The 14,796-nt window shown below is 43.6% G+C and overlaps 1 long non-coding RNA gene across 1 annotated transcript; it reads left to right on the forward strand.

The window, feature by feature from the left end:
• Positions 1 to 6,562: 6,562 nt before the first annotated feature.
• LOC101446785 (uncharacterized) lies at positions 6,563 to 7,514 on the forward strand. Its single transcript, XR_011647435.1, has 2 exons — positions 6,563 to 6,783; positions 7,276 to 7,514. It is a non-coding gene; the product is annotated as an uncharacterized lncRNA (long non-coding RNA).
• The last annotated feature ends 7,282 nt before the right edge of the window (positions 7,515 to 14,796 follow it).

The following is a 14,796-nucleotide window of genomic DNA, read 5'->3' on the forward strand; positions in this document are numbered from 1 at the left end:
AACTGAATACAAGTCTGATTGATCCTACCATTTGATAAAACTCCATCAGCATTTCCAGCCTGGGATATTGCTCTCTGGTCGTGACCAGTCCAGGCTCAAAATTACAACCTTCCCTCTCCTCTAGTTGTCTTCTTATGACCCTTAAATTCTTCCTAAGAGTAAATTACATCCCTGTCCTCTCCTAAACTAGTTTGGGATGGTACTTCCAGTAGTTAATGGTGGGCCTCTGAATGAGCAAAATCACCCTGGTTTTCATTGAAAATACAAAGGAAAACATTCCACTTCCTATTTAGGATATGAGTACATCAAAGATCTTTTCCTCAGGTAGCATCAAGAAAATCTAAATGAACAATTTAGATTATATAAAATCACACATATCTATGGAATTACTGAAGAGTACCACATGGCCTTGGTAAAGTGGTTTCCTGCGAACTTTGTCCTTCCCAGTGAGCAGCAAGTTGCAGTGATTTCCAAATCCTCTGAGTACAGATGGACAAGAAATGGTGGCTGAAATGTGAGAAACTCAACCTGGTCAAGGGAAGCCAGCAAGGCTGTCCTTACAGTGCTGTCATATGGGATTGACCAGAGTCTAGAGAACCCCAGGTGAAATAATTTATTTAGCCTATCAATTCTTCCCTACCCACCCTTCCCAGAGAGGATGAGAAAACCTTTGCAACAAACACTGCTGGGTCAACAGGATATCTACCCAAAAAAATATACAAATAATGAACATCAACTCCTACCACACACCATATATATAAAGTATACCTGAGGTGGAGTATAGTCCTAAGTCTAAAAGATTTAACCAGTGAAATTGTCATGGTTTTTATTCAAGATACTGAGATGGTTTCAAATAATGATAACATTCAAAGAAGATAACAAAGGGGAAAAATCTTCACAACCTGTGATAGGCAAATATTTCTTAGCAGGAACACACAAAAAAATAATATTAAAAGAAAAACATCACCAATTTCATGAAAATTTAAAATCTCTGCTCCTGAAAATTAAAGGCAAGCCACAGAATGAGAAAATGTGTTCTTAATATAGGTATCAGACAAAGGATTTGTACCTAGAATATATATTATATAATGAACTAATAAATACAAAAATGTCTTAGACTTCTAATTTGGGGGAAAAAAAGACAAAAGATTTGGACAGGCATGCACAAAATAGGATATATATCCTGATAAATTATGATATAGTGACAAGATACTTCACAGGGTTATTAGGGAACAGCAAACATTAAAACCAAAGTGAGATGCCACTACAACACCTATACTTCAAAGACTAACAATATTGAGTGTGGGGGAGGCGAGATGCAGAGAACTGGACCTCTTGCTCTGGTCGGGGAGTGGTGTAACTATTGCATCAGACTTGAAGAGCAGAGGGTTAATTTCATGAGTCAACTTGACTGGGTTATGGTGGCCAGTTGTTTGGTCAAGCATGCCTTGACTTGACAGTTACTGTGAGTATTTAACAGGTGGCTCAATCATGGGTCAGTTGACTGCATCTGTGGCTGACTACAACTACCATTGACAATGGAGGTAGAGACCTTAAAGGACTTCATCAGTCAGGAAGGAGACTCTTTATCCGACTTCAGAAAGACAGCTTCTCCTGGGGAATCCAACATCATCTTTATCAACTTTCCAATTTGTAGCCTGCCCTACAGATTCAGATTTATCAATCCCCTTGGATGTATGGATCAATTTGATTAAATAAAAATGGATACCTATCTTATATCCAGTACTTCCAAACCTGGGTATTTCTCCAAATTAATGACAACATATATCCACAGAAAGACATGTGCTAGGATGCTCCTTGCAGCTCAACCGGGGGTGGGGGTGGGGGTGGGGAGGCACTCTTACAAAGGTCCTACTGTATAGATTTTGGAACTTCAGGGCCACAGATGAAACCCCAAGGCTGCCTCTATGCAGGCAGACTGTAATCAAAATACTTGATGTATTATCAACCAAAGGGGTGCTGATGCAAAATACCAGAAGTTGGTTGGTTTTCATAAAGGGTATTTATTTGGGGTAGGAGCTTGCAGATACCAGGCCATAAAGCATAATTTACTTCCCTCACCAAAGTGTATTTGGAGCAAGATGGCTGCCATCATCTGTGAGGGTTCAGGTTTCCTGGGTTCCTACATTCCTGGGGCTTGCTTTATTTTCCTCTGTGTGCTGACTTCCTGGGTCTTCAGCATCAAACTCTAACATCAGAAATCCCCAAGTCTGTCCTTTGCCATGCCTTCTATTTGTGAGTCCCCACCCACCAAGGGGTGGGATTGCAATGCCCTAATCATAACTCAGTCATGCCCAGAGACAGATCAGAGTACAAGCATAATCCAATATTTCTTTTAGGAATTTATCAGTTATATCAAACTGCTATACTTGACCATCCTGATCTCCATTTCCTTCATTTGTAAGTGAATAATAGAGCCTACTACAACAGGTGGTTGGTGAGATTAACTGAGTGATGATCAGGAACAGATGCTGGAAAGAGGAGGTGCTTAAAAAGCATTAATCATATGATGATGTTGATGGTGATTGTGAGGGAGACAAGCTTGGGGTGATATAAGTGTACGGGAAGGAGGCTGGTCAGTGGAAAAGTCTTACCCATCACTGAGTTCAAGTGTCCCCAGTGTCACCACCACTGCTGTCCATGAATTCATGCCAGCATCTCCTACCACCTCAAAGGCTCATCATGGCATTTCATACTTTTGCTAAGACAAAACATCAAGCTCCCACATGGATCTTCACACTCCTCCCTCTTTCTTGTAACTACACCCAGAATGAGTGAGGACACTGCCACTCATGGACCAACACTGGGCCATAGGTGAGTATCATCAGGGGTCAAGCATATCATTGATGATACAGCATTGACCTTATCTATCAATGGCTGGAAAAATATAAACTTACCATGTCATGTAAACATTAATTTAAAAACATCAACATGAGCTCATGACAAAACCTTGATTTCAAGAGAGAAAGACATGAAGTACAACTGCTATTTCCACACCTTCAGGTGGAACCTTGTGCTGTTCTGGTTCTCTGTTGGCAGAGCTCAGAGGAGCAGAGCATGCAGGGGCTGCCCCCTGAGTCAGGGGCTCAGGCCATTTCACCTTCAGGATGTGCAGTGGCAGGAGTGTCTCTCCTAAATGCGTGGGATAGAAGGGGCATGTCAGGCCCACCGTGGGCCCTGAGGGCAGTGGTGAGTGGGTAGTTCAAGGCATGGAGCAGCCCAGGGAAGAATCACTGCCTCCAGGACATCTGGGCCATGGGTCCTCTTAGAGCAGGTAAAGGACATTTAACTGGCCATAGGTTGGTCACTCAGGGTGTGGGTCTTTCCCTCATTTGGTCTCTCATTTATTTCCTGTAACACCCACACTCACTCAGAGACACACATACTTGCACCCACAACAGGCCACGGTTTCCACCTTACCAACCCTCACCCCTCAATACTCACAAATATACACAGATGAGCATGCACATACCACACAGCACACACTCTAACATGGATACCCTGAAATGCTGACACCAGAGCCCATGAGCTCCTCTATTAGACATGCCTCAGTCTCTGTGCTGCAGCTGCTGAGCCTCACATGCACACCCTGGAGCTAGCACCTTTAGCACCCCAAGGGCTGCTGGGAGCCTCTGCTCCAAGGGCCTCAGCTTACAGGAAAGAGCAGAGGCTGGAGGGGCCAGTCACTTGCTCATGACACTATGGCTTATTAAGGGCACACCTGGGCCTGGAACCCTTCACACAGTTTCTGATCCCTCCCCAGAAGCCACCAGAGCTGAGGAGCTGCCACACTCTGTCCTCTGTCCAGGGCCCCTCCTGGTGGGAACCTCAGCTTCTTCCTGGTGGCTCAGCTGGCCTCAGGGCCATGGAAGAATGCAGAAGAGAGTGACATACCTCGTGTCTGTTGACCACCTGGATGTCAGCATCCTGGATGGGGAGCAGGAGCCAAGCAGATACCAGCTCTGATATTATACAGGTCAGATGTGAAGGATCAGAGAGGAATAAAGTCCTGAGAAGGGTGCACATTGCTGAGGGTGACGGAGCCTGTAGGGTTGGATGGCTCAAACCTCCAGTGCTCCTCTGGTCTAGGAATAGCAGCTCCATGTACACACCTGCTGCTTCTGTTAGCTAAAGGCCCATAAACTCTCTTTCCCCATGAGCTTGACCATTAGCATCACAAGAGGCACACCTGAGTATCTTTAGTTTCCCAGACTAGACTGGAATACAAACTTCTCCAAAAGCACCTTCTGTACCTCTTAATCTCTCCTTTCACACCATGTCCATTTTTCCATACTTCTAAGTACAGCCATGTTCATTTTCTTTCTAAATTCATAAGTCACAGGTCATGGGAATTCATGCCATCTGTAAGAAGGTTTCCAGACAGGAGTGGCTGTGCTGCTTCTGTCCTGGCCCTGGATTAGGAGAAGGAAGAGTAGGTCAAAGTGGAGGAGAGAAGTGTGCATCTTAGGCTTTCTTTTCAATGACCGCAGGTTTGATGTCAAGGACAGTAGGCCATGGATGCTCTGCTGCAAAAAGAAAGGTATTTTATTCTTAATTATTACTCATGAGCACATTAAAACACTAAATATCTTTCCAAAATACCACTAGAAAGCCCTAGAAATACTTCTCCCAAAAAGAAGCCAAGGAGATGGAGGTTCCAAGGCAGGACTGTGTTTAAGGCTGAAAGGTGAGCTCCAAGTGACCTGATCCCAAACACACAGGTGCACAGGCACCTTCTGGTTTGTGGCGAATGCTAGATTCTACCTGTTAAATACATGGATGTTACAATTTTAGCCATTCATTTTTCTTTCCAGAATTTAGACCCAAATAAATTGGAGACCAGGGAAGGATGAAGAAAAACTGAGGTAAAATTTTTCCTATAAAAGAGGAATCTGGATGATGAAGACACACATGACGGAAACCATGGGGTTTTGTCATACTGGAATAAATATTTCCCTTATGCATTTCCTTCTCCCACCCCACCTCATCTCAGCTCATGAAGCAATAGGAGCTGTGTATGCAGAGCTCAGCAACAGTGTAAAAGGAAGGGGAAGTCATAGTGCATTGAGACAGTGCCAACTAGGTGTGCACAGCCAACAGGGTACAGTGAGGCCCACACAACCAGACAGTGAAAGCAGAGATTTTGGGCACTGGACCACAATTGTTGCTGTTGGTTCACCAGTTCAACTGTGTATTCCAGGCATGGCTGTACCTCTTCTTGGTGCCAACCACTTCCTTAGTGTTTACATTTCAGCAGGTGATGCTGATGATGACAAAAACAATAAATACAACAGGAATATGGTTTGAGTTGTCAGGTACTTCTCTAAACAATTTGCACTTTTTCTATCCTTGGAAGAACAAAATGAAGATGAAGTTAAGAATAAAAAGAAAGCTGATGGCAGAGCAGTACCTTCCCAAACTCACACAGACAAGCACTAAGATCTCAGCAGACAAGGTCCCTGCCCTCATGGAACTTTCAACTGAATGAGGAGAAAGGGAATGGCACAAGCAGGTGGTGGGGTGAATGGCCTTCCTGGCATTTTGTTTACATATTCTATTATAATTCCTAACATTTTCTTTCTTAGCTAAAGAGAATGAATTGATTTCCTTTTTCCTTCCTTCGTATCTTTTCTTACTTCTGCTATATCTTTATATTTATTATATATCCTAGTTATACAGACTCCCATTGGTCAATATTGCAGCTTTTCAACATATCTTTAAATGAGTATATTCATTTGAGTTCATCATTACCCATAATCCCCTCATTCTCTTCTTCTTCTTAAATTTCCATGTTTTGTTGAGATTTTGGGGAAATTTAATTCCAAATGGCAATTCAGATAATGTTTTAATTCAATCTACTTTGTTTACAATGTTTCCTAACAACAGTATTAACATGTCTAACCTTATTATCAACCATTAATGGAATAATAATCTAAACAAAATATAGAAGTTTAATGAGTCTTTTTTCAACTCTGTTTTTCTATTTCTAGTTCTACCTACTTGGACTCTTTTCTATTTTATTGGAATATATCCTTGAGCAATTTTTTTTCAAAAATATTCATGTACTATACATTTCTTATGTCTGTGAATATGCAAAAAGAAGATCACTTGCACCCATAAATCTGAATCATATATTGTCTCAAAATAGAATTCCACATTCAAGTTGTTTTCCCTTATAAAAATAAAAACTGGCCCATAATAACCAATGTTGCTAGGGAAAAGTCCAGTGCAGTTTGATAATTGCCCCCTTGTAGTCATTTTCTTTTTTTCTAGAGGCATACACACACAAATATTTTTACTCATAAATATTTGAACAGAGGAGTAGAAGGGAGGCTTATCAATGTCCTAACAGAGTCATCACCTGTGAAAAGCAAACATGGACACCAAGCAAATAGATGCATATTGTAAGTAGAGGGAGAAGCAGATCAGAGGAACATCAAAGTGACTCAGGTAAGAGGAGGAACTTGGGCTGGCCACCCCACCCTCAGGTGTTGACACATTTAGGTCCTGACACACCTATAAAGGCAGGAGTGAACCTTTTGCCTCTGCACCACACTCAGTCTCCTGCTCTCCTGTCCTGGTCAGACACACAGTGACTCTCAGCCATGAGGGCCCTCACTGTCCTCTCTGCTGTTCTCCTGTTGGCCTTCCTGACCCACGCTGAGCACTTTGGAGAAAGCGGTGAGGAGCAGCCTGAGGCCCAGGACCACGATATGGCCATCTCCTTTCTGGGGGATGAAAGGGCCACTCAAGAGGCTGCAGGTGAGAGCCCAGAGGTGCCACCATGAAGCGATGATAGCACTAGCAACTGAGGGCCTTCAAGCTAGAGACTCTTCTAGGCTTCTTGGAACACCAGAGGACTGGGTTCCAGGAGGTACAAGTGGGAGACTCAGCAGCTTCAGGGTCAGAGGCTAGACCAGCCTCTTTCTGTTGCTCCTTAGCACCTGCAGGCAGGGCTCAAAAGCTGGTGTGTGTGGATGGGTTAGAATAAGAGGTGAGTAATGCTGAATATGGGAGCTGTATCACAGGGGATGTGATAAACCTGTAAATGATTGATGATCCTTCATGAGCAACTCAGAGTAAGATTTTTTTTTGTCTATGACAAATGTGAATTCCCTCCATCCTTTTATGACTGGTGTATATTGGTTTATTAGTGGCAGACACATCACTTCTTAGAGCATCTTCCCTGGTCTGCTCTGCCTCTCCCCCTTCCCTCTTTTCCCATTGTGCCTGACATGCCCCTTCTCTTCCCAGGCCCTCAGCGGAGAATGGCCTGCACTTGTCGATTTGGGCGCTGCCAGTCCGGGGAGCGTTTTCGCGGGGTCTGTGTTGGCCTACGTCTCGGTTTGCAGTGTTGCCGCTGAGCCGTGTCAACTGAGGTGAAAAGCAGTGCAAGGTCCAGTCTGAAGATCTTGAAAAGACCGATTTTACTCTGTATACTCTGTGCTTTTTCTTACTTCTCTATCGAAAATAAAGTTAAAGCATTAGCTTCAGTGTGTTTGGCCTTTCCTTATTTGTTTGTCTGGGTTGGCATATGGCTTATCTTTGCTGTCCAGGTTTATTGTGAATTCTGTCCTGAATGGTTTACATTAAGAGGAACCTGCCTTTGTTTCCCAGTGAGCCACAATTTGAGCATCAGCCATGAATTGTAAAAAACAAACAAACAAACAAACAAAATACAGCAAAAAGAAATTCATGGGTTAATTGGTCAGTTTGAATCTAAAGAATTCTATATGTTCATAATGCTATTCAAAAGAGGGACATCACTATAAAATTTATGAAAAGGTGGTTGTTGATTCAAAGGAAAGGTGCATACAATAGACTTCCACTTTTATTAATTAGTGGGAAAATATTGACATATGTGGATATTTTTCTTATTTTAAGCTAATTTTTTCAGTATATAAAATTTTTTTCAATGTGTATAAATGGGATAGAGCAAAGTAAAGCCTAAGTGAATTACAGGCAAAGAAAAATGAGAAGTGTTCTAAGTAGGAATAGCTTAGCAGCCTCATGGTTTCAAATTAATAAGCAGAGAGGAGACCTCAGAAGCAGGTCAGCGTGGTGATACTAATAACTAATAAAATAGAGTGTCCCCCTAGACACAAAAAGATAAATGAGGGAATCCAATGTCCTAGAAAGGATCTGGTTTCAACTCTCCACCCTTTTAAAGGTATTAATTCTATTCATTATAATCACCCCTACTAGTTTTAATAAAATGCTAATGGGAAATATGTATGTGTTTATAATACCAATGAATTGTTAGCATATCGTAATCACAAGACAATTACTTACAAACTGACTGCCAAGCAAAATTTAAAGAGCACCCTATTTGTGGGAAAGGCACATTTTCAATTTTAAAAGTTAAGTAAAAGGGAAGTGGCTGTGGCTCCATCAGCTTGGCTCCTGTCTATCATTTGGGAGGTCCTGGGTTCCCATCCTGAGGCCTCCTGGTGAAGGCAGCCTCACCCACACTCTGCAGAGAGCTGCCCAGCCTGCAAACACCATGGAGAGGCTACTCAGCAAGGTGATGCAACAAAAGAAAGGGAGACAAGCAAGAGCACAGAGGAGCGTGCAATGAATGGACACAGAGAGTAGACAGAATACAAGCCACAAAGGGGGAGAGGAAATAAAAAAATAAATAAATATAGACACAGGAGAATGCACAGCAAATAGACACAGAGAGCAGACAGCACTCAAAAAGCCACAAGTGGGGGGGGAATAAAAATAGTTAAATTTAAGAGTGCCATGACATGAAAAAGAAAACATTTTTGTTATTGAAATTAATAATCTGTCCTTGGGGTTTGAATCCCCTTAGAGACACAACCAAGCACTGGAGTCAGCTATTTGATACCAAAAATTTCAACCTCATCTTACCTCCTCTTCAGTCTGGTAAGATTACAAAGCCCTGTAAAGGAGGAAGTTCAAGACAAAAGAGAAGAAAGTTAAGTTCACTTTTGTACAGATTTGATATAATGGTATTAATAAATGTTATTGTTCTTGAGTGTGTTTTTCTGTCATTTAAGGTATTAGAAGTTTTCAAAAAAGTCAGGCATAATAAATTTATTATCTAATATAAGTTTCCTAAGATAATTTAAATATCAAATTTGTACCAATATTTAATTTCCATAATAAATACTTTTGTTTTTCAAAAGTATTGATTCCACATTAAACAGTGCAAATAGTGGCTAGTGTTCTTCACTGTGCACTGATGTCCTTCCAAGATGTGAAACAAACTACAGTGAACTCCAGTCTGGTCCTTCTGCTCTCACCAGAAGCCCCTTGAGCAGAGCTCCCTTCCACACCAGGAGCCTGGTTCTCCGACTTTACGTTCCAATATTCTAAGTGTCCAGTGGCCCAGAGTGACTGTTTTCCTGTTCTTCAGAGAAGCTATAATCATGTCCCAGTTCCTCCATTCTATACCACCTTTTCCCACACTTAATGTTTCTGAAATTCTACATGTTTCTTCTTCTACATGCAAGTGTAATGAGATAGAGGTTTTGCTTTATTTTGTTCAACTTCTATAATTACATAATACATACCATTTTAATATGAAGGGCATACAATGATACAGTGAATATCCATTGATCACCTACATTGTGTCAGGCATGGTGCTGTCTTATAGCTGCCTATTAAAGCACTCTATGCTGTAGGAAGAATCGTGATCTGGATTTCGGGATGAGGAGATGGAGATGCAGTAAGATCTGGGCTTTCACCCTTAGGTCTATCTGCCTCCACAGCCAACAGTCTCAGGATCTACCCACCACCATTTCCAAAATATGAAAACTTCCCTATTCTTCCTGCATGTTTTTTTTAGGAGGTACTGGGGATTGAACCCAGGACCTTGTACATGGGGAACAGGTACACAACCACTTCAGCTACATCTACTCCCCCACTTTCTACTTCTTCACCTTCCCCCTCACTTTTGATTGATAATCTTGCCATCTAAGGCTCAAGAGAAAATAAAAGTCATCAGATGGGAACTTCACAGATTTCAGGCTGCAAAACCAATGAAATGTATCCCTATTTGTGATCATGTTCCTCCCTGGAAAGTCATATTCCTCTTCTCCAAGGCTGATACCACCCTCCCCCATCTGGCCCTTGGCCCTCATCCCTTACCACAGCTCCAGGAACCTCTGGAATCAACTGATTATCCTTTATCTCCTGTATTTTCAAACCCTTCTGTCTCCTTCTCATAACTATTTTTAAATGCATAAAACTGTTTTTTAATATATGGTTTCTTTAATCTCCCACCACCTGCAGCTATCACCCTGTCTTTCCTCCTCTTAGGTAAAGGAAACTTCTTGGAAGAGTTGTCTATATTCACTATTTCATTTTAATTCCCATTTACACCCTGACCATCCTCAATGTGGCTTCTAGCTCAAGTTCTCCATTGAAACTGCTCTTGCCAAAGTCCCCGTGGCAGACACTTGTTTGCTGAACAATAGCTGTTCCATCTGTTACCTAGTGGTTCACAGGGCCACACTCCTGTTTTCCTAGCCTTCTTTACAATGAGAGCATATGTCTGTGATCCACTTCTAGGTAAGTAGAGAAGTCCACTGGTGGGTGACTTGGAGAAGAATTTCATCTATGATACAAATGCAGACAAGCCCAAGTAACATACATGCTGTGGTTCTGGGACAATGTGATGCTTGGCATGACATGGCCATCTTTAAACCTGATGGAAATCAAAGCCTCACATCAGAGCATCTTCTCCTGGGGGTACAATTACTCTGTCTGATCCTGAACAGCAGATCTCTATTTCCTACCCATGTGTTTCTTTGGATCTCCAATCCTGGATCAGTCTGCAATAATGAAGCTGGCAGCTAAGGATTGGCAAATCCAGGGCTTCCTGCCAGGTCTCTCTGTCTCCAAAATACATGCCCTCAGACCACTCCAGGGCTTCTCAGCATGTGGGGGCCCAGAGTCTGGAGATCAAGTGGACTGAGCATTTTGACAGGTTCTGAAGAAAGTGTGTTGAAATGACTTTGATCTCAATTATATTTGAAATATCAGACCATTAGATCTCTATGGACAACTGGCTACTTTTTTCACAAGCACTGCATTCAGAAATCTGCACATACACTAAAGCACTGTGTGGTTGACATTATTTCTAATGTAGTTTCAAATAACCTTGATGGTATTGAATATATTTGTTGAATTACTTAGTTTCTTAATTAATTCTCCTTAGTGATATACCCTCAATGTCCAAAAAATAGAATATGAATACGTAAGCATTTCATAAAATATTAAAATTGTGATGAAAATTTAATAAATACTACAGTTCCAAATAACATCATAGGTAAAATAGTAAATAAGACTCCAGTTTGGAACTTAAAAATGGGAGGATGTAGATACAGGAACCACAAATCTTGGATGGACATAAAGGAACCTATTCTCCCCCTAGTGGTATTGTGTGGGGCACATGAGTGCAGATCCATAAATCTCTGAAGAGAGTCCTGGTGAATAGAAGGAATGCTGTTGTTGTTAGGATGCTTTCAGCTGAGAGTAGCCGAGCAACCGCACACCCAGCCATAGGTCACTTGAACTCCAAGGTTGGAGGAGGTTGGAGGTGGCTGAGGAGGTGGCTTTGCTTCCTCGTTGGTTGGCTCAGGGGCTCCACAGTCCACCCCACATGCCCAGTGACCTGGCCTCTGTCCTCAGCTTCAGGCCATGTGTCCTCACACAACTGGAGGCAAGTCAGGAGGGGGAGAGATGAGGAAGGCAGAGCTGGCCTAACGCATGTGTGGAGAAGCACCCAGCACCTCCTCGGTATTCCTTGTGGTCAGAAAGAGCAGAGTTTTCTGAACAATCAAATGAGACAAGCAGGAGCTGAGGCTGTGTGGCAGACACAGTTTCCAGCTGTGGGTGCCAGTTCAAGACATTTCTGTATATGAAGTATCTATCTCATAGGAGCATTGTGTGCAGTATCTTTCTTTTTTTTTCATTCATTGCAATTCTTTTATCTCAAATATTACTCCGAAAGTGTTAACAGGATTATTCATTTAAAAATAGGAACGCAGGAGCCCATCAATGGGGCACAACACTAGGGTGAAGTTCTGGATGGGAGGGGATACCACTGCTCACCCAGGTTTAGCCCAGACAGTGCAAACCCACCTGCAGAGCTGCATGGACAGGTAAATGAGAAGGACACATGGGGCCTTCACTGTCAGCCCACAGGCACAACCCGTGCAAAGCCAGGTCAGTGCTGCCCCTCCTTGGAGAGCTTGGGGCCCTGCAGAGTGCCCCTCATGTCCATGGCCCTGGCTTCCCCCTTGCAGGAGGGCAGCTGCCTTCTCTCTCCTCTGACCTGTCTCAGCACAAGGCCGAGGCTCCAGGCATCCAGGCCAAGGCACAGAGAAGCACCTCCAGTGTTGAGGAATACAACCACTGCTTATCTGAGCAGTAATTTAAACAAAGACCTGACCTATAAAGACTTATCTGTTTGCTTACACCACAGTGTTTAGTTTCCCGAAAGGTTAACAAAGGCATCAAACAGGAAGAAAGTGCATTTTAGTGCTAGCTGCTTTTTTTGTTTTTATTGTTAAATTGACTTTCATAGTATTAGCCTTTAGTAAATTACAAAATATATTCCCTTTTTAGTGCAATATATGCTTGGTTCCCTTTTATGACTTCAGTTATTCTAGAGAAATATTTTCTCCTTTCAAAGTGAGCACTACTGCTCTGTCTCCACAGTGCTCTTACCAGCTTATCTTTGTGGCCTGGGAACCCATGAGCAGCTTGGGGTCAGGCGTGGCCTCCCTGCTGCTGCGCTTTCCACCAAAGAGCCCCGCAAGCCCAGGTTCCTCCAGTGAGCCTTGAGCACAGGGAATACCAGCCACGACTCAGGGCAGGAAGAGAATCCACCGACTTTCCACAAGTGCGTGAGCAGAATTCTTCAAGTCCTCCTGCTAGTGGGTCTTTATGAAAAGCACAGCTGCTCTCACCTGTTGAAGTTACTGCACGCTGGGCACCACCAGGCACAGAGCTTCTATGCCCTTCCCATCCCTCTTCAGGTCAACCAGGAAGAAGAAGCATGAGTCTCTGCAAACCATGGCCTGTGCTGGTCCTATGCCCCTTGCTTCTGTCAGAAAGATGAGGAAGGGGCTCCAGAGGCAATTTAGCTGCAGAGGAGGCAGCGGGGCAGGTGTGGGGGTGGCCCTGGGAGCTCCCTGCCATCCAGCCAGGTCTGCTCACTTCCTTCCCCACTCCTGGTGCAGCCACAACCCCCTCCCAAGAGGCCGAGGACACCCATCCCCACAAAGAACTTCTGAGGAACCCTCAGAGTGGTGTGTTAGTCAGGGTTCTCTAGGAGACAACCAACAGGGGAATCCCCCGATATAAGAGATTTATCAGAGTCTCTCATGTGGCCATGGGGATGCACAAGTCCAGGCTCTGCAGGCAGGCTGCAGGCAGGGCCTCCGATGAAGGTCAATGAAGGTTCCTGATGAGTTCTGGGAGACTCATGTCCAGAGAAGAGCTGGGAAATTCTCTCTCGATACTTGAATCACTTCCCCTTTTAAGGGATTCAGCTGATTGGGTTCAGCGTCCTCACTGCTGATGGCAATCACCCTGACTGATGTAACTGTAACCGGCTATCTATGACTTACCACTGCAGTAAAGTCAGTGGTGAGTAAAGTCCACAAATGCCCTTGGATTACAGTTAGCCCAGTGCTTGGGTGACCAAACAACTGGGCACAATAACCTGGCTGATTGACACAATAGCCTGACCATCACAGGGGCTCTGTTTTTTCTTTTCATGGTAATGGATTTCTCTAGCCTGCATGGGAACATCTGGGTGTTGTCTGCTGGCCTCCCTTGTATCCACGCACTCAAGAATGCTCCTGTAACAGCAGAGCTGACTCCCTTGTTTTTTGTTTTTATTTTTATTTATTTATTTTTAAAATTTATTTCCCTCCCTCCCACCCTCAGTTGTTTGCTCTCTGTGTCCATTTGTTGTGTGTTCTTCTGTGTTTGCTTGCCTTCTTGTCAGTAGGACTGGGAATCTGTGTCTCTTTTTGTTGCATCATCTTGCTGCATCAGCTCTCCATGTGTGTTGCACCACTCCTGGGGAAGCTGTACTTTTTTCGTGCTGGGTGGCTCTCCTTATGGGGTGCACTCCTTGTGAATGGGGTTCCCCTATGCAGTGGACACCCCTGCATGGCACAGCACTCCTTGCATGCACCAGCACTGCACGTGGGCCAGCTAATCACATGGGTCATGAGGCCCTGGTTTTGAACCCTGGACATCCCATGTGGTGGACAGATGCTTTTGCAGTTGAGCCAAATCTGCTTCCCTGACTCTCTTATATACCCTCATTCCAGAACGCTCCTCTAGCACCAGGGCTGACTCTTACATCTGCCCACTCCAGAATGCTCCTCTAGAAGCAGGGCTGAGGGCCACACTTTTGTAATGCCCATCACCAATTAAAAGTCTGGTAAACTAAGGTCCACCATGGAATTGAGCCTCCTGACACCCAGTGAAGAGGATATGGGGTTTCTTAAACTTTTTGCTTCAGTTTCCATCCTCCCTGTACGTGCCCTGCAAATTGTGGGCATTGCTTCAGCAGCCCGGACCTCCCCCAGGAGCTCATACCTATTTCAATATGAAGAGACTCTGATTTGGGTTCTTTTACTGTATGGTTGGGAAAATTACAAAACAGAATTAAAACTTAAGAAGGACAAGATAAATGTCTAACAAAGTGGACTTTTCACTTGATTTCAGGAGGGAAGGCATATAAGAAAAGTCCTGGGCCTGCACAGGGAGGGCATTCCAGTG

The sequence above is a fragment of the Dasypus novemcinctus genome, chromosome 25 (genome assembly GCF_030445035.2).
Source record: "Dasypus novemcinctus isolate mDasNov1 chromosome 25, mDasNov1.1.hap2, whole genome shotgun sequence".
NCBI classification, from domain to species: Eukaryota; Metazoa; Chordata; class Mammalia; order Cingulata; family Dasypodidae; genus Dasypus; species Dasypus novemcinctus.